The sequence below is a fragment of the Macrosteles quadrilineatus genome, unplaced genomic scaffold (genome assembly GCF_028750875.1).
Source record: "Macrosteles quadrilineatus isolate MER2022 unplaced genomic scaffold, UCM_ALF_1.0 Scaffold_2__2_contigs__length_208266976, whole genome shotgun sequence".
Taxonomy (NCBI): Eukaryota; Metazoa; Arthropoda; class Insecta; order Hemiptera; family Cicadellidae; genus Macrosteles; species Macrosteles quadrilineatus.
The window spans coordinates 203,335,087-203,356,803 of NW_026542595.1; the positions used below are offsets into that span (position 1 = coordinate 203,335,087).

General features: G+C 32.8%; 1 protein-coding gene and 1 long non-coding RNA gene across 3 annotated transcripts in view; both read left to right on the top strand.

The window, feature by feature from the left end:
* The window catches only part of LOC128986903 (kinesin-like protein CG14535), a 205,866-nt gene that overhangs the window by 15,032 nt on the left and 169,117 nt on the right, over positions 1-21,717 (top strand). The window lies entirely within an intron of this gene.
* On the top strand, positions 1,023-13,362 carry LOC128986904 (uncharacterized). Its single transcript, XR_008490171.1, has 5 exons — positions 1,023-1,125; positions 1,633-1,785; positions 3,137-3,268; positions 6,200-6,358; positions 13,274-13,362. It is a non-coding gene; the product is annotated as an uncharacterized LOC128986904 (long non-coding RNA).

Consider the following 21,717-nt stretch of genomic DNA (forward strand, 5'->3'; position numbering starts at 1 on the left):
ACAGTAGTATATAATAAATCTCTCAAGCTGGAGGTAAACAATAGTTAAATTTTGTGTGGAAAGTTTAGTGTAAACATATTAATTTATTTATACTTAATTTCTCTTTAAAGGATACCTACCCTTTGAAGTAACCTCCTGCGAAAGGTTTCAAGGCGAGCGCTCTGCCGGCAGCTGTGACATTCATGTGTTTCAGGTATAGTTGAAGTAGAATTCTGAAAATAGAAACATATATATTAAGCTGATTTTTATTTACTTCGATATATAGTTGATTTATCATCAAGGTAATATTATATTTGGATCACTCACTTAATAGTTAATCTGTATCATATAAAACTGGGGTAGCTTTCTCTTCTAATTTAAATTTATTGTTGAAGGAATAAAAATAACTGAATAAACCTCTGTTATAAAAACATATACTACAGATTTATATAAACATTTGTAGATTTAATAATGTAGTGTTTAACTAATATTCTTTCTATAGATTTGTATAGGTGAAATATTTGTTTAAGTACTATATCAAGTCCCAATAAGTGGAAAATAATATGGTTTTATAAACCAGGTGTAGCCCACTGTTGGAATTTAAAACTTATTAGAACTAAAAATATATGTGTTGAAGTAACTTTGTGATTAGTTAACTAATGCAACTCTATTTAAGTGTAACAGTTTATTAGATTAATAGCTATAAAGATTAATAAGTTTGATAAATGTGGTGTTTTATTTTTAAATCTTTAAAAAAGAGATAAATAATAACAAAAAAAATCTAATACCTGTAATTGTATCTCAACACTTTTATTTGTTGTATATATAAGAAATTTATCATTAGTAACTAAAGCAAGCTTAGGAAGCTAATATGTTTAGTAGAGTTAAAACCATTGAAGTAATTACTTAACTATATCAGCAAAAAATAAAAAGTATGTTGAGTTGAATGATTTGATTTTGAGTTTGTTCTTACAGGCTATCGGTATTACACTTATATGTCTTGTAATGTTAAAATACTTATTACAGGTTGTATATGTTGGGGAGATTGTGATGGACCGGCTAATTCATCAGCTGTTGGCCGCTGTCTAGCAACACCAGCTGGGGTATTCACTGTTGAAGGTGTCTGGGATATAGCTGAAGTTGAAGGTAGTGTAGGTCTAACGATATTACCTATATCGGAAGATGGCTATTGAAAACAAAATAAGTATTAGTAATAGCTTAGGTAGTAATTACTTGATTACATCAGTAAAAAAAAAATGTCGAGTTAATTAAATTGATTTTGTTAAAATACTATAATAATTTGTACTTGTTTCTACATGTATGTTTTATTAAACAGAACCTTACTGTTGAGCATAAAAGAATATTAAATATGTAGTAGTATTGGATGTTTATAATAAATGTGGAACAAACTATAATTTATCTATCTGATGTTAAAAACAGCTAAAAGAGGGCTTAACTTTATCATTAAAAGCTACTAAATATAGTAGCTTCGACTTGAAGGTGGTTGATAATTATCTAACTTCTTTGGTAATTATCTAACTACATCAGTAAAAATAAAAAAATGTCGAGTTAATTAAATTGATTTTGAGTTTGTTCTTACAGGCTATTAGTATTACACTTATATGTCTTGTAATGTTAAAATACTTACTACAGGTTGTACTCGTCTAGAAGGGTGGGATGGTCCAGCTAATTCAGCAGTCATTGCTCGCCGCATTGCAACATTAGCTCGTGTATTAGACGACGACCTATCTACAGATAGCCATACTCCATCTGTTGAAGATGCCTGGGATACAGCTGAAGCTGGAGGTATTGAATGAGGTGTAATAGGAGGCACTAATAATGTAGGTCTAACAACAGAAACTATTGTTGGTGAGAGCTGTTGAAAATAAAATAAGTATTAGTAATAGGCGGGGTGTTATTAAAATAATATTAAATTGTTCAGGTAATGCTACCTACATGTTCTGATGAAAACATTCGTAGAAAACTTGAAGGTTCTAGTATTATCATATTTGTAATTTCTTCATGTGGAAATCCAGAAATAGGGATTGAAGCTGAAGGGATGTTTGTTAGGTCCCTCTCATAAAACACACCATCTCTCTGAAACAAATAGTTTAAAATGTAAATAGGTATAAGATTCTCTTAAACTATAAAAATCTTTTTTTTTTGTCTCTATATAACTCACCATAAGAATTCGTAGAACACAGGTAACATCGTTAATCCTTGAAGTTATGTAATAATCCTCAACTAACAGCTCTTGCAAAGCTGTTGTATAAAGCTCGCTTACACACCTCTCAGCATAATCTTGGTCTACTTGCCGGAAGTTGGTGGGTATAGCAAGTCTAGCTATAACTTCTTCCTGAAACACAATCTTAGCTAAATAATGATATACAGTATAAACATATATAATATAAATTATATTTTAATATTGTTTTAAAAATATTTAAAATGTATTTTACCGAAAAAATGTGAAGAACTATCCCTCTTGTGTGTACGAACCAAAGGCCAAAGTTATTTGATCTGTTAATCTGAAACATAAAATGGTTATAATATAATCCTAGTAAATATTTGTTGTATTGTTTTTGCTTGTATATTTTTGGACTTTTTAAATACTTCTTTTAAAATATTTCTTACTGAGTCTCCACGGGGTAAAAGCACTCGTTCTGTATTTAGCCGCCTACGTCTAGTGGGTGGTGGTGAAGAACTCTCAGATATCTGTAAAAATAAAGCTTATTAAAAATAGAATAATAATAACTAACTGTTAGTTTAACTATTATTGAAATCAACTCATCTGTGGGTTGCTAGACTTTTTTTAAAATTACAACCTTAAACTAAAATTAAAGTTTTAATATTTTTTATCATAAAACTCTGTTACATACCTAGGATTATTTAATATCTAAGATATGTATTATATAAGGAAAACTATAACTTACATTATTTATAGCTCTTCTTTGTAAATAATAGCTCTCTCTTATAAATAAAAATTAAATCACAAACTATGATCAAGTATATATATAGTATAGTTGAGATAAATAGAACTTGTTTGAAATGTAGAACTTTGTGATTGGTTTGTAATAGAAAAAAAGCTATTAAAATAAGTAGAATTTAAAATCTTGTTTAACAAACTCTAACTAATTCTAATCTATAAATATACTTACAGCCGATCTTAGAATATCACGATCATCTTGAAAGAAGGAATCTCTTGAACTCTGACTTGGTGGAACTACAGATCCAGGGCTTGAAGGTGGTGAATCTATGATGCTTGAATTTGGGCTTGATGGTGAACTAGCTGGTGAGTTGTTTTGTATAGGAGTTACTAAATAGTTATCGATCTGATCATTTATGTGTATCCAGTTTGTATTAGCTGTAAAACGCCTTGTTGTTGTTTGCCAAGCCCAAATAGGGTTGTCTTGAAGTGTATACATTCTGATCAATTGCCAATTATATCCATCAATGTTTTCATGTATGATAACTATACAATTAGAGGGACCTGCTCCTTGTATTTGTATTTCATGTATTAGTTGTTGCGCTGTTTGCTAAAAAAACAAATAATTAAATTATATAGCTGATTAAAATATAAACAATAATCTAGAAACTTTTAAAACAGCTAGAGCAGAGCCTAAGAGTATAAGACTAGTTTGCAACATATTATTTATATAGATTATAAATATGTTTGTTGCTTAAATTATAAATACTAATAACTTTTAAAGAGTTAACTTAATCACCTCACTATAGTCATCAAAACTAAAAACAAATTCTTAAAGCTCTTGTGTAATTGATTACTGTGTAAAATCTGTCTAAATAAAAGGTTTAGTAAAATATATTTGATTTAGAGTAAAGTTTAAGATATGAGAGGTGACAAAAATACTTAATCTTGATATATTGTAAAAATCTAATTATATATATATTCAAGTTATATAGCTTACCCAGGTAATTGGATAAAAGTTGCTTAATACATGTGGCGGGGAGCGAGGCGGTAAAAGTGGGTTAGCTTCTAAAATGAGAAGATGGCCAAGATCGTTTTGAAAAAAACTATCTGTCTCCATAGCAACAAATGGCTGAAAACATAAGTAGAATTAAAAACCTAATAAGTTGAATTAAACACTTAGATAAGTAGAAGTTTATCTATATAAAGCTTCTACTTACAACAAGAACAGAAGATTCAGCCTCTCTTAACATATCTCTTAAGTGTGAGTTAAGGACAATCCTTTTTGATATAGGTGCTTGCCGAACATTAGGTCTTGCAAGCAGTTGACGTTCTTCATTAAGAGTTATAGATGCACCATTTCTCTATAAAAAACATATTATGATTAATAAAAAATACTTTTTAAAAGAGACACATTATATAAATAAAATTACAGTTTTGTCTGTATATCGGATAAAATTATAAACTTTTTATCTTTTGGTTTTTTGATTTCTGATAACTAGGAAAAAGACTTTGAAATAGTGTTGTATATAGGTGGGAAATTATATTTTTAAATAAGCATTTTTAGTCAAGATTTAGTATATAATTGATAGATAAAACTGATAGTAAAAATAAAAGTAGGCCTATTATGTTTTATTTGTCACCACTGGTGGTTTAATTTTGTTAAAGTGCATCTCATGTGATAGGATATATTAGGGTTAACTAGTAGATACAGATAATTAATCTTTTTATTGATTATTATATTGGTTTAAAACAAACAACATAAATTAAGTTATATATAATAGTTAGCATATCTAAAAATAAATAAACCAACTGTTTTATAAGGTTTTAACTAAATACTATAAAAGTTTTATATTACACAGCTAGTGATTATATATTTTTAAATAAAACCTACCATTAATCGAAGTAAAGTCCAGACAAGATTAGGATATTCTTGTGATGACTCTATGATATGGACTCCAGTTTGTTCGGGAGGGTTACTTATTGACCACATATCTCGAATCCTATTTTGAGCATATTCCTAAAAAACCATACATATATAGATTAAAAATAAAGAATTAGACAAACTACTTCTACTACTATTAGAGGTACTTAAACTACATAGAGACCTACATACCTCAGAAATTGTCCAGAAGCCCGTAGGTATAGGTGGTATTAGGTCTAGATTATCATAGTCTAATGTGACAAAGGAAAGGACATCCCCATGCACATTAATGAAGTAATGTTCCAAGTCAGCATTGTAGGGATATTGATCCAAAAAGGTCTCCAAACCACCACCCCACTGTAATAACAAATATATATTTATACAAAAGTTATGAATTAACTATCAAATTAAACTATAATTTAGCTCACAGCCCTAATTAACATATAGGCAAAATTTTATGAATATTTAAAGTCAGCTGTTGGTAAAAGTTGGTTCTATGATATACATTAAAATTACCAATAGGGTGCAGTCTATTATATTTATAAAAACAGCTTCAGCATGGACAAAAATATACAATGAGAACTAGTAAAATTGTTTACAGTTAGGTTTTTAAATTTGTGATATCTTTTTAGGTTAAATAATAAAACATTATAGTAAATGTGTATACAACAAATATAAATAAAGATGAATAATAGTTTACTTACAGTTTCCAAAATTGATCGTTCTCTTTCATCTCTTGTATCTCCTTCTATTGTTGCCCTATCCTATAAAAACATATTCATTGATAAAAAAACACTAACAAAGAGCTTTTCCTAATTAAAAATAAATAATTATTTTATAATAAATATATTAAAAAACACAAAGCTACTTTTAATTATTTATCTAAAGTTGTATAATTATATAGTACTACTTACTTGACCATTTGGGGGCAGATTTTCATCAACTGCTTCAGAGCTGATTAGTAGTCTCAATACAAGTAGTATGAAGAATAATAACACCATATTAGCTATGATGAAAACTAACATAACAATAATCCATATAGCAGCTACAGCTTATATTTATATGATTGGAGGGAGGGAACATCTGAGTTAACCACATTTTCCACCTCCTTCCTAAGACAGTATTATCTGTCACTATTTCCCCTCCTCTCCAAAGCAATATTATCTGTTACTATCATCATTTTCTAACAAGATGCCTAATGGTGTGTGCTGGAGCTGTCGCCGCTATGTCTTTTGTTGTTCTATTGAAGAACACTGGGGAGAATGGCTTCCCCTTTGTTGCCAGTACGTATCTTTAAACTTAGTTTTTAAAATTTATTTCTCAAGGGTTTTTAACTTTATGCTGATTCTAATACTCTTTTAAATGATTTATAGATGCAGCGATATGACAGCAGAGGAGATCCTAACTGTCCATTATGGACAGTTTAGGGAATATGTGGCAGAATGCAGCCACGAACTGGAAGAGGAAGAAGAAGAGGAGGAAGAAGAAATAGAAGAAGATGAAGGAATCGAGGCTGATTTAGAAGAAAATTGGTAAATTTATTAAATATATTTTCACTTAGGTGACACAGGTTTAAGTTTATAGTAGGATCATTATTTTATATAACCATATAAAAACATATATAATGTCTAAAGTTTAAATATCACAAATATTTATAGGTATCCACTTTTATTTTAGGGTCCACTAAATCCCTACACATATATTTTTACATAAAAACATACACTTAACTAATTAACCCGCCCCCGACTAAGTTATTTGTCCAGTTAAAACTAAGCAAATTTTAACTTATATTTTTACTAAAAATATTTATCTCTAATTTAAATATCATTAAATTTAACAAACGCTTAGGGTTGCTACAGCAGAGAGTAGTAAAAGTATTTTTAACTTTAATTGTATAAAATGATATAAGCAAACTATAACAGTTTACAATTTTCTCCATAAAAATAACATAGAAGTAACTATTTGGCACACAATAATGTTTTAATCTACTAAATTATTTTTAGGTTAAAAACCTGTTTTACTTTATAAAACTCTTGGTTCAGCTATGTTGGTAGCCTCTAGGGTTATCAAAATAAAATTGGTTCTAGGTCTTATTATAATATATTAGCTTATTTCCTATATAGAAATTTTGCTAAAACCAAAATTTTTATACAACTTTTACTAATTTAAATGATAAAAACTTATTAACAATTAAACTAAGTATTTTAAAACACAATTGTTATACAAATTGTCAAACAGCTACAATAGTTTTGACAATAACTTTCCTTAAAGATGTTTTTTTACATAATAATAAATATAGACTATAATAGGGATCAAGATAAATATCATTTTACTTTATTTATATTGAAACTATAATTATAATATCCTACTAAAATATCAATTTCTTATCTATATTATAAATTTAAAAGTTTGTGTGATTATATATATTACTCTTAAACAACTAAATAGATTAAGCTAAAGTTTAACACAATAATATATACATAGCCTCAAATATATACATATTTTATGAGTATTTAAAGTTAGCTGTTAAATCTATACATTAAAAATTATAAAATTCTCTAATAAGGTATAAGGTATTTATCTTTGTATTTATAAAAACAGCTTCAGCAAAGACAAAAATATATAATACTAGCTGTACCTATGGGCTTTGCCCCGTTTAACTTTATAAGTGAGCTCGTTCGCATAGCTCAATCACGTCCTGGTTGAAGTTCGTTCGCTACGCTCATTCACTTTTAGGTTGGAACTCGTTCGCTGCGCTCACTTGCCTTCAGATTAGCTCGTTCGCTACGCTCACTCGCCTCCAGGTTGCAAATTAGCTGTTGTCATAAATGTAAAAGAAATAATAGTGCTAGTGCTGCACCCTGTTGGTAATCCTTGTAACTTTAATGCTATTGAACATCACAGAACAGAACCAACTTGTTTAATTGAAACAGCTGTTAAGATTCAATAATTTCATTTCTCATAAGGTTAACATAGGAAACTCCAGAGCCACTGGGGCGGAACCCGAAAGCCCGATGAGAATAAAAACTACTTAGTTTTCCTATTTAAGGCCCAAAGAATCAGTCTACCGAATTTCAGCCTCCTAGGTAAATGGGAAGTGGGAGAATTAGTGATGAGTGAGTGTGTCAGTGAGGGCTTTGCCTTTTATATATTTAGATAGATAGATAAACAATAAGTAGAATTGTTAACAATTAGATTTTCAAAATTGTGATATCTTTTTAGGTTAAATAGTAATATTCCAACTAAATTACAAATTAACTTTTGTCCTTCATTAATGCATAACTTGAGTATAACTGCAATACACCTTATATGCTAACCCAAAATAGGTATTTTGTTAGTAAAATAAATCACCGAGATTTACTTATAAATATTTTATACAATAGTATTATATTTTTAATTCCCCAATAAATTCTCTATAATTTTATATATCTCAAGATTTTTTTTGTAAAGATTACACAAAATCATATTCGACATTGGTTTTACCACAGATAATAGACCGGATAAAACATGATAATAATTGGCCATTTTTATAATTCTTATCTGACCCTATGCCACTAAAGATATCAAAGTCCGTTACAAGAAACCATACATCCTGTTGTACTATCCTCATCGTTATCGAGTACACTTATCACAGCGGATGTGTGTTTTTATTTAGATAACCCTTTCCGCCTGACAAATAATTTATATCTAGTATAGTTTTTCCTTATAAAAATTATATATACACATCTTTTAGCTTTATATTGGATAGGGTTTGAGACTATCCCCTCATTAAGTGAGGCCAAGTTAAACGTTATACAACCTATCCAGTTTATAATATTATATACCAGTTTATAATAGTATATAATATTATATTGGTTGATGTTGTTTAACGTCCTCTCCTTTATTTATAAAGCTTTTTTTTTTGTCAAGTCTATAGATTTAGTTATATAACCCTACCAAAGTTAACATTCAAAGTTTGCGGGCGGTTTAGTTGGCCTCGCCAGTGACTTTCACTCATGGTTTACGGGCTGTTTCGTTGGCCGCGCCAGTGACCAATAACATTCACACAAATACAAAGAGGGGCACAGGTTCTATCCAATCTGAACCCCCCAGTGTACACACATTCACACAAGTACAAGGAGTAGCACAGGTTCTTCTAAATCTGAACTACTCAATGTACACACACACTCACACCTTGGTCAGGTTACATAAGTATATATCTATAGACTTGTTTTTTTTACTAGGAGAGCTATATACAGTTAAATTTACAATTACATTTACAAAGTTATTTACAAAGAAGTTTACATTTACAATACAATTTATGTGGCTCTTTGGACTTTTCTATATCCAAAAGGTAAAGTGTCATATTGACCTTCGTACCTCCTTTTAGGACCAGTTATTTTAAACACTTTGCTCTCAGCGATGGTGACGATGTCTCTGTCTGTAGTCCTTCTGATTCTACTTTCTTCAATTTCAACAGTCTGTTTTGCTTCACTCAGAACCATCTCTTTTAATTTTTCAAAATTTACAACTTTTGATGTTTTAAAGTTAAGGGTGAGGCCCTTGATTTTACATATTGGGATCAATTTTTGTTGATTGGTTGACCAGACAAGGTACGCGTAAGTTTTAGGCCCCCCAGAGACAAACTCAGTAATGTATGAGCCGGGTCCATACTCTACTAATTCGTCAGTCATTTCACCGAGGTAATCTCCTGTAGACACCCTATAAAGACCGTTTCCATATATGTAAACAACACTGTCAGTATCATAATATAATACTTGAGCTCCTAGGGCTTCAAGATGTTCATAGAGCTTGAGTCTCGCCTGCGAGGTAGTGTAGGCCGCAATACAAACGTTTATGTTACCAAGAGGTTCCCCCACTTCCTCTAAATACTCCCATGAAACTACAACAACCTCATCATTAACAATCTGAATTCTGTTTACTTTAATTTCGGGGCTAGAGAGCATTTGAAATAATGTTTTCGAGTCTCTAACAATAGTAGCCTTAGTTTGATTTTCCCTCTGTCCAAATTTTCCCCAAAAACTGTTTAGCATTAATTTTGCCAAAGATCTCAAACCTCCATTCTTAACAATCTTTTCTTTCTCCAACTTAATTCCCTCGTGTCCCAAATACTCTGCAATATACTTATTTTTGTCCTCCTCAGTCTTACACCATTCCGGATAGCCCGAAGCTTCCTGTTTCATCTTAAGAAATTTATTGATAAAATCGGTGAACAAACCCCCATTTTCATAAGTCGCTACCTGATACTCCCACAACTCATACATATCCAATACAATATACCCTTTCTCTACTGCCTTTCTGATTTCATCCATTGTCCATGTCCCAACTAACGCCCTATTATCACTGTCATGATTACACTCTCCCTGATACATCATTTCCCCACACGTTCTACACAACACAAACATCAATTTATCATTCATTTTTGTAGGGAGTACAGGGTGGTAGAGATCACGAGGCGGCAATACTTTACATTTTAACAAACCCTCTACACCCATACCTCTTTCACGACACTCCCTGTCTCCTACATAGATGGTTGGGTGGCCTATGGGGTACTTCCCATACTTACAAACATAAGGGTATAGGGAACAAACATCGACATACTGTATAGTTTCCCCCTCAACACATTTGTGATACGATTTTGCGTTACCCGTCCTACCTCCAAAAAAAGCCTGCCTTGGATCAAGTGGGAGATTGTTTAAGATAGGCAAACTATCCAGATATTTAAGCTGCTGATCTTTTTTTTGTTTACGAAATTCGCATTCCCACATCTCTACTAGTGCGTGTTCTGTAAACTTTGCATTTTTAGCCTTGGTTCGCTCATAGCGAAGATGTAGGCTATCAGAAGGATCCTCTTTTAAAGGAGCGTGACGGTTGTAAGGAAAACATTTAACACACCCGTGGAAATAACAGCCATTAAATTCGTAGATGTTCCTGCCATCAAAACCATCTACTTTCATTCCATTGACTTTGACTTCTTTACCTCGACCTGCGTGGTCAATCCTAATCCCGTTGGTTTCCTCGACCCAAGAAAGCCATTGGAGCGCTATATTTGATTGATTGTCTACTAATCGATAGCCGTTCTTAGGGATAAGTCCAATAGTATTGGGTTTCAGGAAATTACGGCGGAAAGCTAGATTACAAGCACTCGCAATGGTAACAGCCTCGAGAAACGGGTCAACATTACACTCTTTTAGAAAAATTGAACGAAACTTTAGACAGGCTTGGGCTAAGATATCAACATCTGAAATACAATAGGCTAGGATCTCATTTTTAAAGTTGAACTCATAGTTACTAATGACCTGATTGCTGTACCATTTTTCAAAGTCATTGTAAGATTTCTCAAACATAGATTCGGGACAGTAGTACTTTTTGTCTGGCATAGGGCCTACATAGTCTTGGTTTGCCAGAGTATTGAACAGGTGGGGAAAGTAGCCTTTCTTTTTCTCTGGAGGTAGGTCAAAGGCTTTAGGCAGAGCAGACAGAGCCATAGGGAAGTAGCTAAGGGAGTCAACAAACCTCACATTATCAATTTCCATTAGAATGATTTTAGTTCCCCGCATTACAAGTTCCGGTGTGAATTTTGTTTCTTCCAACAAGTACTTTAACAAAAATTGAAAGTCAAATCCCTGCCCATTGTGTGCAATTACACAGATTTTTTTAAACTGTTTCCTCACTGACATGACATAGTTCATAAACTGATTGATAGGGTCAGAGTCAAACACTCGTGTACGATTTTTACATGCTATACAGAATTTCCCCTCAATACACTGATAACAAAATTGCTGGGACACACACAAGTTTACTTTATGCACTTTACTTTCAGGGTCAGAGGGCAGAGGCTCATCCTGACGGGTTTCCAAGTCAAAGAAAATAAAAGCATAATCTTTAGATTTAGGTTTACCCTCATCAGGTTTCATATAACATTTATGGTTAGGATCTTTAAATGCTCCACAAGGTTTACAAAATATTTCCCCACACTTATGTGGGGTTGATCGTCCCCTAAGCAAAACTAGTTTCCCGCAATCGAGACATTTCTTTACATGTTTACACCTATCAACCTGATGCGCAATGAAACAGCGTTGGTTTTTATAAGTTAGATTGCATTTAGGACAAAAGATTCCCCCATACTCCTCTACACAAGGAGGTGAGATGGTTTGACAACAAGGACAAATGTTTGAACATCTGTGGGCTCCTTTATGATCATACGGGACATGACAACCATCACAGAAATGGTTACATACAAAAGCAGCAGTCAGGCTAGTAATTACATTGTAATGTCCATTATGAAACAACAAGTTAATTTTGAACTTGGGGTTCTCTACATTTCCCTCAAAATACACATCCCGACCTTTAGCGTTGTAGTTGTACACAGTGATTTTATAATCTTTAAGCAAATGTTGGAATTTTTCAAGTTCGGGAATGCCTGCACCACCCTCAGGCATCACAACTCTAGCTCTACGTACAAGTTCTTGAGCCCTAACAGTCTGTCTTTTTCTGTCATCTTGTTTCACAGCTTTGTATTCTGGATCTTTAGTTACATTAGCTATAGCCACTACAATAGCACGAGGAAGACACAGGTTATCTTTATTGTTAATTACAACAATACCACTCCTAGCTTTACATTCTTCATCAAATGTATTATACAAGCCTGGTCTTTTGCGGCACCCTGAACCTACAGGTAGATTAACTCGGGTACATTCAACTTGAAACGTGTCTGTGGACTTGATTGATTCAGCGTTACTTTGGACAATTCCCCCAAAGATTTGCCACAAGACATCCTCGTTTACTTCATTTGCTGGTCGAAAAGCAACAAACCCTGGCTCTTTACTTTTTAGGTTAAGTGAACGCAGAGTGAATCCCAATTGGTCGCCCTCCTGACAAACTTCTTTCATTTCATTTACAATTTGACCAAACCCTTGTCTTAGCCAGTCAATCTCACTAGTTTCTGGTGGGGGATTAGAAAACTTAAAAACAGTATTAATTCCATGAATGCGAAATCTCTTTACATAATTTTCATGTTTATCTAGAATATTTACAGGGACAATTACTTCAACAGAATCTTCTACAACATTTACAGGTTCATTATTATCAACAGATTCATTGGAATCTACTGGAGCAGAGTTACTTACATCCATCATCTTGAAGCACTGGGAGCAAAGTGATGCAATAATGGCAGGGTTGCGATAAGAGTTTATATAGGGACAAAGATAACCACAAATGTGGTTATCAAAGGTGACGTGGTACACAAGAGGAAGTGATAGCTGTTTTTAGATGATGCAATACCACAAAAGTGGTTATCAAAGGTGGTTATCCGGTTGTGATTTGGTACACAGGAAGTGATAGTTGCTATTTTAGATGATGCAATACCATACAGGATGTAGACATTATATTTAATATTATATACTATATAATTATTATATACTAATTATGTTTATTGTTTGTTTCAGATGGCTGCCCCTCTCCTCCTCCTCTACTAGCATTAAGTATTTAGTTATAAGTTTGTGTAAATAATATAAAATAGAGTAATATAAGTTTGTATATATAAATAAATTCATATTTAGCTTTCACAGTTGTTTTCATTATTCTTTCAACTAAATATCCAACAAGTTTTAAAATTACATAATCTAATAGGGGGAGGCAATGGAAAAATTGGCGGGAAAGCATATAAGACAGAAGTGAGGTTATGTTACAAGAGCACCTAACCTGTAGTTGGCTATACACTAGTGCTGTAACCTAGTAGAGAATTTATAAACTAATACCATCAACACTTAGTAATCTGTTATGATGAATCTTATATTAAGTTAATCATTATTATAATTATACCATCAACACTAGCACTCCTGTGGTGAATTAACAAAGTGGTTTAGGTTAAAAGTGAGGTTATGTTACATATATTATATAATCAGTAGTTGGCTATACACTAGTACTGCTACCTAGTAGAGAATTTGTAAACTAATACCATCAACTCAGAGTAACAAACTGTCAACACTTAATGCTAAATTAATAGACTTGTTTAGGTTAAAAGTGAGGTTATGTTACATATACAATATAATCAGTAGTTGGTAGCACTAGTACTGCTACCTAGTAGAGAATTTGTAAACTAATACCTCAACTAATACCATCGACACTTAATAATAAATTAATAAGTAAAAAGTGAGGTTATGTTACATATACAAAGTCACATAAGTGGCTAACAGTAGTTGGTAGCACTAGTACTGCTACCTAGTAGAGAATTTGTAAACTAATACCATCAACTCAAAATAATATATTGTCAACACTTAATGCTAAATTATTAAGTAAAAAGTGAGGTTATATTACATATACAATATAATCAGTAGTTGGTAGCACTAGTGCTGTAACCTGGTAGATAATTTGTAAACTAATACCTCAACTCAGAGTAACATACTGTTAGTAATAAATTATTAAGTAAAAAGTGAGGTTATGTTACATATACAAAGTCACATAAGTGGCTAACAGTAGTTGGTAGCACTAGTACTGCTACCTAATAGAGAATTTGTAAACTAATATCATCAACACTTAGTAATCTGTTATGATGAATCTTATATCAAGTTAATCATTATTATAATTATACCATCGACACTGGCACTCCAGTGGTGAATTAACAAAGTGGTTTAGGTAAAAAAGTGGGGTTATGTTACATATACAAGAGATCAAACCTTCAGAACTCATATACAAACAGTTAACTATACAAAAAAAACACCCCAACCAGGAATGATTGGTGATTGGTCAGGATTAAACCCATGAACCTCCAGGACTCACACTACAATACAAAGAACTCGTTTAGCATAGATTAGATGTAAGTTTGACATATGATATTTAATAGCCATTACAAAGGCCATTTTTTATACTCAATGATAAACTTAAGCCCTCTTTCAGCTGTTTTTAACATCTGTTTGTTTCACATTTATTATACACTATATAAAATAACCTCCAATGCTACTACACATTTAACATTCTTTTATGATCAACGGTAAGGTTCCACTTAAACATTATACACTATATAAAATGTTTTTTTTTACAAATCCTACTAGGATAGGATTGAACCCGTGAACCTCTAAACTAGATCACGTAATCAGCTGTGGTTAGATTACATCCGGCATTGAACCTCTAATAATATGTTTTGTGATTGGTTAGATTCGAACCCGTGAACCTCCAACCAATATTTACACACCCTGTATATATAAGTTACAGAGATACACATGTACAAAATCAACATAACATGCTCAACGGTAAAGTTTAAGCACTATACACTATATAAAATAACCTCCAACATTTACCATTATGATCAACAGTAAGGTTTAAGCATTATACACTATATAATGTGTTTTTTTCCAGACCTACTAGGATAGGATTGAACCAGTAAACCTCAGTTACCATTAGTGGTTGGTTAGATTCGAACCCATAAACCTCTAGCATAGGTTAGGATTGAACCAGTAAACCTCAGTTACCATTAGTTAGATTCGAACCCATGAACCTCTAACATAGGTTAGATTCGAACCCATGAACCATGTTAAAATCAAATCTCCAATACACACCCTGTATATGCAAGGTACAAGAGTAGGTATAGGTATAAGGTGTCATTTACCGATATAAAACTCCATACCCATAATTACTGTTGTGGCTCATATGGTAACGACTCCAACTACCAGCAAAAAGACCGGGGTTCGAAACCCGGTCAGGCCAACACTTTTTATCCATAATTTAATAATTTATTTAATACAAACACCTACTGCACGTGGTCAGCTGTGGTCAACTAATCAGCTGAGATCATCTCAAGGTCAAATTCCTGCCCGATCGCTGCCATGACTACTCGCTTCTAATGTTATTCTTATGGGACTAATTTAAAAATTTATTTTTAGGGTTTTATAATTACTACTGAGCGGAATCGTCTAGAATTTTAATGGTGTCTTCCCACTGGTGTTATAATTATTTGTGCAAAATTTGAATGCTATAAGTGCAACTGTTCTTGAGTTTTGATGCGAACACACTCACGGACTCACGGACTCACAGACAAGCGGAAGCGGACAACTTTTCTCCGACTCCGCTATACACGATACATAGATTCGTTCACTTCGTTCAATCATCTATTATATAAATTTTTACAACATAAACTAACTCTGTACGGATTTCAATTGCGTTAATATTTCTTAAAACCTAAAAAAAACTATCGACAACTATGCGTGGCTATGCTCAGCATGTCCATTGTAATTCTTCTAAGCTGTATGTCTTATTCAAAACAAATTTTATTTGTAAACCTTAACTGTTACTATGGACAACATTGCACGGGTTACCGTGGTAATTAAAAATCAGAATCATAATCATTTAAAATTCACAACCATGTTTTATTTTGTTATCGGATTCGTTGGAGGATTAGGTCTTTATGAATTGTTATTGAGATACAAAATGGATTGTACGATCATAATCGGCGTACGTATACGTCCAATGTAATTGAAACGAAGCTCCCAGAGGATAAGGGGTGCTTGAGAATATCAGCAAATAGATAGCGGCATGGATACCATTACATGGATAGCGGCATATGGAAACCTCCAGTATGGATAGCGGAATATGGATTCAAGTACACGCATACCAGCATATGGGGATACCATCACACGCATACCAGCTATGGATACCTGAGGCACGCCTTACCCTCTGGGAGTATAATGTTATATTATCAAAATTATATTATAAATAAAATTTAAGTGTCAAGAGAAACTGTCTTTAAATATCTGTGTATAAGAAACAGATTACAAAAAAGGGTGTACATATTCAAGCATATTATTTCTGTTTTATTTGCTATTTTATCATTCTAAATTTTTATAATATCACTAACGATTCTCTTTATTTGAAGTATTTATCCAGGGTGTGCACACTTATTAAATCATAATATCATACTGGCACTGGTGTTCACTTGTTCCACGATCCTAGAGGTCATCCATCTAGCGAGTACTCTACAGCTACTCTAAGCTAAATCTCCCCCCCCCCCACCCCCCACCACTTTGAAGTAAATTTTGTCTGGAAAATTTTTCGTGAGTTTCTTTTACCTCTACAGAGAAACAGAGGTAACAGTGAGCTTTACAATTGTATGAAAAATATATATTTTATAAAATCTATCTACAGTGGGTGGGTTCCATATCATCGACAACCATAGAAACTGATCGAAACTGAATTATTCCCATTTGGTCGATACTGAAATATTCCCATTTTACCGACATCCTAAATAACCGACGTCGCAAATGATCGACGTCGCATTTTGTCGACAATGAAATAGTCCCAGTTTATCGACAAGCTTTTACTCTATGGCAAAAAAAGTCTCTTTATTCCCGTTCTTCTGAGCTACTCTTGAAATTGAGTTGTTCTAATTCATCGTTCTTCAGTTCCTCAACTCCCGATCCCGAGTCGGCGGAGTCGGAGTCGCGATTCAATCACCATAGGTCGACTCGGCGGACAATTTTTAAACCATTGATTATATTCATTCTATACTATATTATGTGAGGTTCAGGAAAAATAATATTTTTCTGAGTGTCAATGATTATACATTTTATGTATACCAATTAGTTGACTTTAAAATATGACTGTATGTGATAAATTATTTATACACACAGAAAGCAGAAATATGTTTCGGATTCCGAGGTCCCCTCACTAAGGTAGCATTAGTCTTTGTCACAAAAACAAAGAAAGGCCGAGCCATAATCGGATTTGAGCTGACAACGCGTAGCGAAGACCGCTGTATAATGGCGTGTGTTGGAAATAATGTACAATTCAGTCTACACAAATCGTATTAAATGTGAAATCATCGGAAAATAATATTGTATTTATTTGAATAGTAACATGTATGTTAGTTTCAGTAATTGCAAAAAATCAATAATGAAGTTTTGATACATTGAATGGTGTATTTCATTTGCTGGTTGTAAATAAACGGAAATTTGGCTTAGTTCAATATTGATAAGATTAACTAACAATAAATAACTAATCCTTTAATAAATCAAGAAACTATACACATGCACGTGCTATCAAAAAACAAGATTTTGCCCTTTTACAAAAAATATTATTTTCAAATACGTAGTTGAAATTTAAAAACATACGTGTACTTGCACTAATTTCACTCATAGAGTAAAATTTCTCATTAAAATTCTCATCCATTTCAAAGGATTTTCTTATTCTCACTGAATAATTTTGAAATTATTAACGGTTTTAGCATGAAGGGGTAAGGCGGCAGCAGTGTTTTATCAAGTTAAATACAAACTAACTATTGATTCCCACAAAACGCGTACCAAGACTTAGTAAACACAGTTCAAGGCAAATCATTGTAAATCAACAAATAGGTAATCATAAAATGCAGTACAAGTCAAATCTCAGTGACAGGGTTATAGTTGTGTCCCATAACTTGTGATTTAGACTAATTAACATGCTTTATTTTCATTTAAGAACAATAACCTTCATCCCATTCATAAGGTAAAAATAACTAAAACTGTATAGACACAACAGTTGCAATGTTGCTTTTGAACTTTGAACTGTAAAAACCAAAAATGTAACATATATGGTAAAAATGTTTTTTATTACAGTAAGACGACAACCAAGTAAAATATTAAGTTAATTATTTAGTTCGGCAATTACTATTCTAAGTAAAGATACGCAATAATCTTGAACTTACGCCTAAAAAGATGCAATTTAAAGATAAAACACATTTTTGTAACTCTTTTACCAAAAAGAGAGGTGGAAATGGAAAACAAAGAGAGTTACTTCGGGCAGTTGAAACCTTATTATGAGCTCTCGGACTGCCCAGGCCAAAGTACAGAGAAAACCATTCACAAAGGAAACAAAGAGGCAGCAAGCTCGATCCAACGACGTTTAACATTATTTCAGGTTTTTTATGTGTAACTATAGTACATAACTATACACAGAACTATTGCAATGTATTATTATTTTTAGTTTATAACGTTAAATGTGTATTATTGTATGTATCAATTAGCGAATTGGCCAATCAGTCTTTATCGTATGTATTTTAAATGAATTATTAATTTAAAGAGCACGATTGGTATTCAAATACTCCACAGTGTGTCCTATTATTCTTTGGTTCTTACCACAGACAAGCCTAGTTTATACGTTTTATCTTGAAACATCTCCTATGGCATTATAACTATTATGGCTATTATATCCTCAACGGGATGATATTAAAATTTTTCATACTGGTTATATATTTGTTTGTTTGACGTGTTTACTGATCAAATATTATATTTATTTTCATTTAAAAATTTAAAACTCATTGTTGCGTACTTTTTTGGAGCGAAACCAAATATTTGTTAGTGGAATCTTATTTAATGCCTATAAAATCTTACTATGATATATTATTTTATAGTCTTTTAAAACGTAGGTTTGATAAATCACCTTTTAACCGGATTTTTTTTTAATACAAGTTACAATGATTTTGAATTTACAATCGACCACGTCATTGGTATTTAGTTTTTAAACCTATGCATGGAAACAATTATTGTTCACCGAAAAATATTACATTTCCGAAAAGAATGGTTTGAAATATTTTTTTCGACAAGATGGTGAAAATTTTACGTTTCTAAAAATCTGGGTAAGGACCCTAACTTCAAAACCTGATAAATCGTATTATATGACACATTTCTTTGAGATTTTTTATACAATTATGTAAAGTAACAATAGTTAAAACTTGATCCATTACGTACTTAAGACCCCATCCCTTCAAGCACCCTAAGTTCTCAAAATTTCTCACCATGGTTTATTAATTCGCCTTAATTGTTTTAAACTGTTTGCGCTGTCATAAAGGCTTAACGACAGCATGACTAATTCAATCGGTGAGGGGCGTTGGGAAGGTTCATTTCTTCGCGACCTAATAACTAGACAAGCCTTTTCTAATACTATTGAAGTTTTAAACTTTTTGGGCAAGTTCAACTAGGTAAGATTCAGTTTTCAACCCAAATTTACTCCTGTGTTTTCTTGCGGCTTGTTGTTGTGTATGACAGTCCTATTCAACACATCTTTTCGATTATCCTCCCCTTCTTTTGTTCCTGCCACATACAAAAGACGGAATCTCGTTGACTTTCAATCAAGACGAGTGTGATTTCTTTCCTGCCGTGAAAATTTCTATCATAACAGAAGTTCGATCACAGGAGGGTGTTGGATGCTTCTGCGTCTTTGTTGAGGAATTATACAGCTTTGATCTTTTGATCTTCGGTCCGGATAAGTAGAGGAGTTATTGAGAACAAACAATGCGTCAATTTGCAGTCTGAGAACAATTGAATGGCGGGTTTTATATGCGATATGTCATTCCAGAGGCGGATCATGAGGTTGAGAGCAGGGCATTAGGATTCCTAGATAAAATATGCGGATTGTAATGCATTTGATGATTACTAGTACACGTTCTGCATTTACAACATTATATCCGTCATAATTCATGGTAGTTTGTATTATCCATTAGCAATGTGGCTTTAGGTATCTGGTTTTACGTAGCCCTTGCAAAGATTCATATACAGGATGATTGATAGTCAGTGTGAATAATGTAGGGTATTTCTATGCATGAAAATTGTGATAAAAATACGCAATTTTGATAATTTTACCTCATTTATACTTCTGGCAACAGCCCTTTTTCTAAAAATAGTTGTTTAGCCTCCGGATTACTGTATTATACTTAAAATGGTTTACAATACCTGCATATAGTAATCCTTTGTTGCTGATTTAGGCAACTAGTTTCGGTTCTTGTTTTGAACCATCTTCAGGCCTCAAGGTGTCAAGTGATCACTTCATTCGAAGTTCGTTAACAGAGTTCAATAAATAAAACATATACAAAACACGATACACGGAACGGACACACATTACAAAAAACACGAAAAACACGAAGGGACATTGACAAACGATCGTGACCGGGCTGAGGTAAAGTCTAGACTGGTGGTCAAAGTGGTCTATGGCGTTGTCTCTGTCTTCTTATCACCGGTGATAAGAAGACAGAGACAACGCCATAGACCACTTTGACCACCAGTCTAGACTTTACCTCAGCCCGGTCACGATCGTTTGTCAATGTCCCTTCGTGTTTTTCGTGTTTTTTGTAATGTGTGTCCGTTCCGTGTATCGTGTTTTGTATATGTTTTATTTATTGAACTCTGTTAACGAACTTCGAATGAAGTGATCACTTGACACCTTGAGGCCTGAAGATGGTTCAAAACAAGAACCGAAACTAGTTGCCTAAATCAGCAACAAAGGATTACTATATGCAGGTATTGTAAACCATTTTAAGCCCTTTTTCGATGTTTCTAAAGTGTTTGACATTGTTTACAACCTTTCGAAACGTAATGCCATTTTTCATGGCTTTCTCAGATATATTCTATCGGAAAACGTAAATTTGTGTAAATTTGTGATATTATTACTTTTGGGGGTATTTTGCAGTAACCTTTGCAAATAAAGTACGTAATGAACCTTGGCAGTTGTATTTCATGACTCATCTTCCCTGCAAATACATTTTCGTCCCCAGAGTTTCTACTGCCCTTCTGATTACAGACTCCACTGCTTTTGTTATGGCTGGGTTTTGGTTATGTTTCATTACTTACCCATGTCATATTTATTTTTGTTATTTGCTTTATAGGTGTCTTGATAATTGCAAAATATAGGTGTATCAATAAAGTATTTATTTTTATCATTTTTCAATTATACACTACTTAAAAATGTGGTCACAGTTTTAGTTCATCCAAGGAACACAATGTCAACGACATCATTATGACATGAAACATTTGACCGAAATAACAGAGTCGAGGACAAAAGACTAAGTTAAGAAAGCTGAATGATTTTGCTGCTTCACATCATTAGGATTTGTAATTGTTTAAAACGACTCAGCGTAACAATATGCTACGAA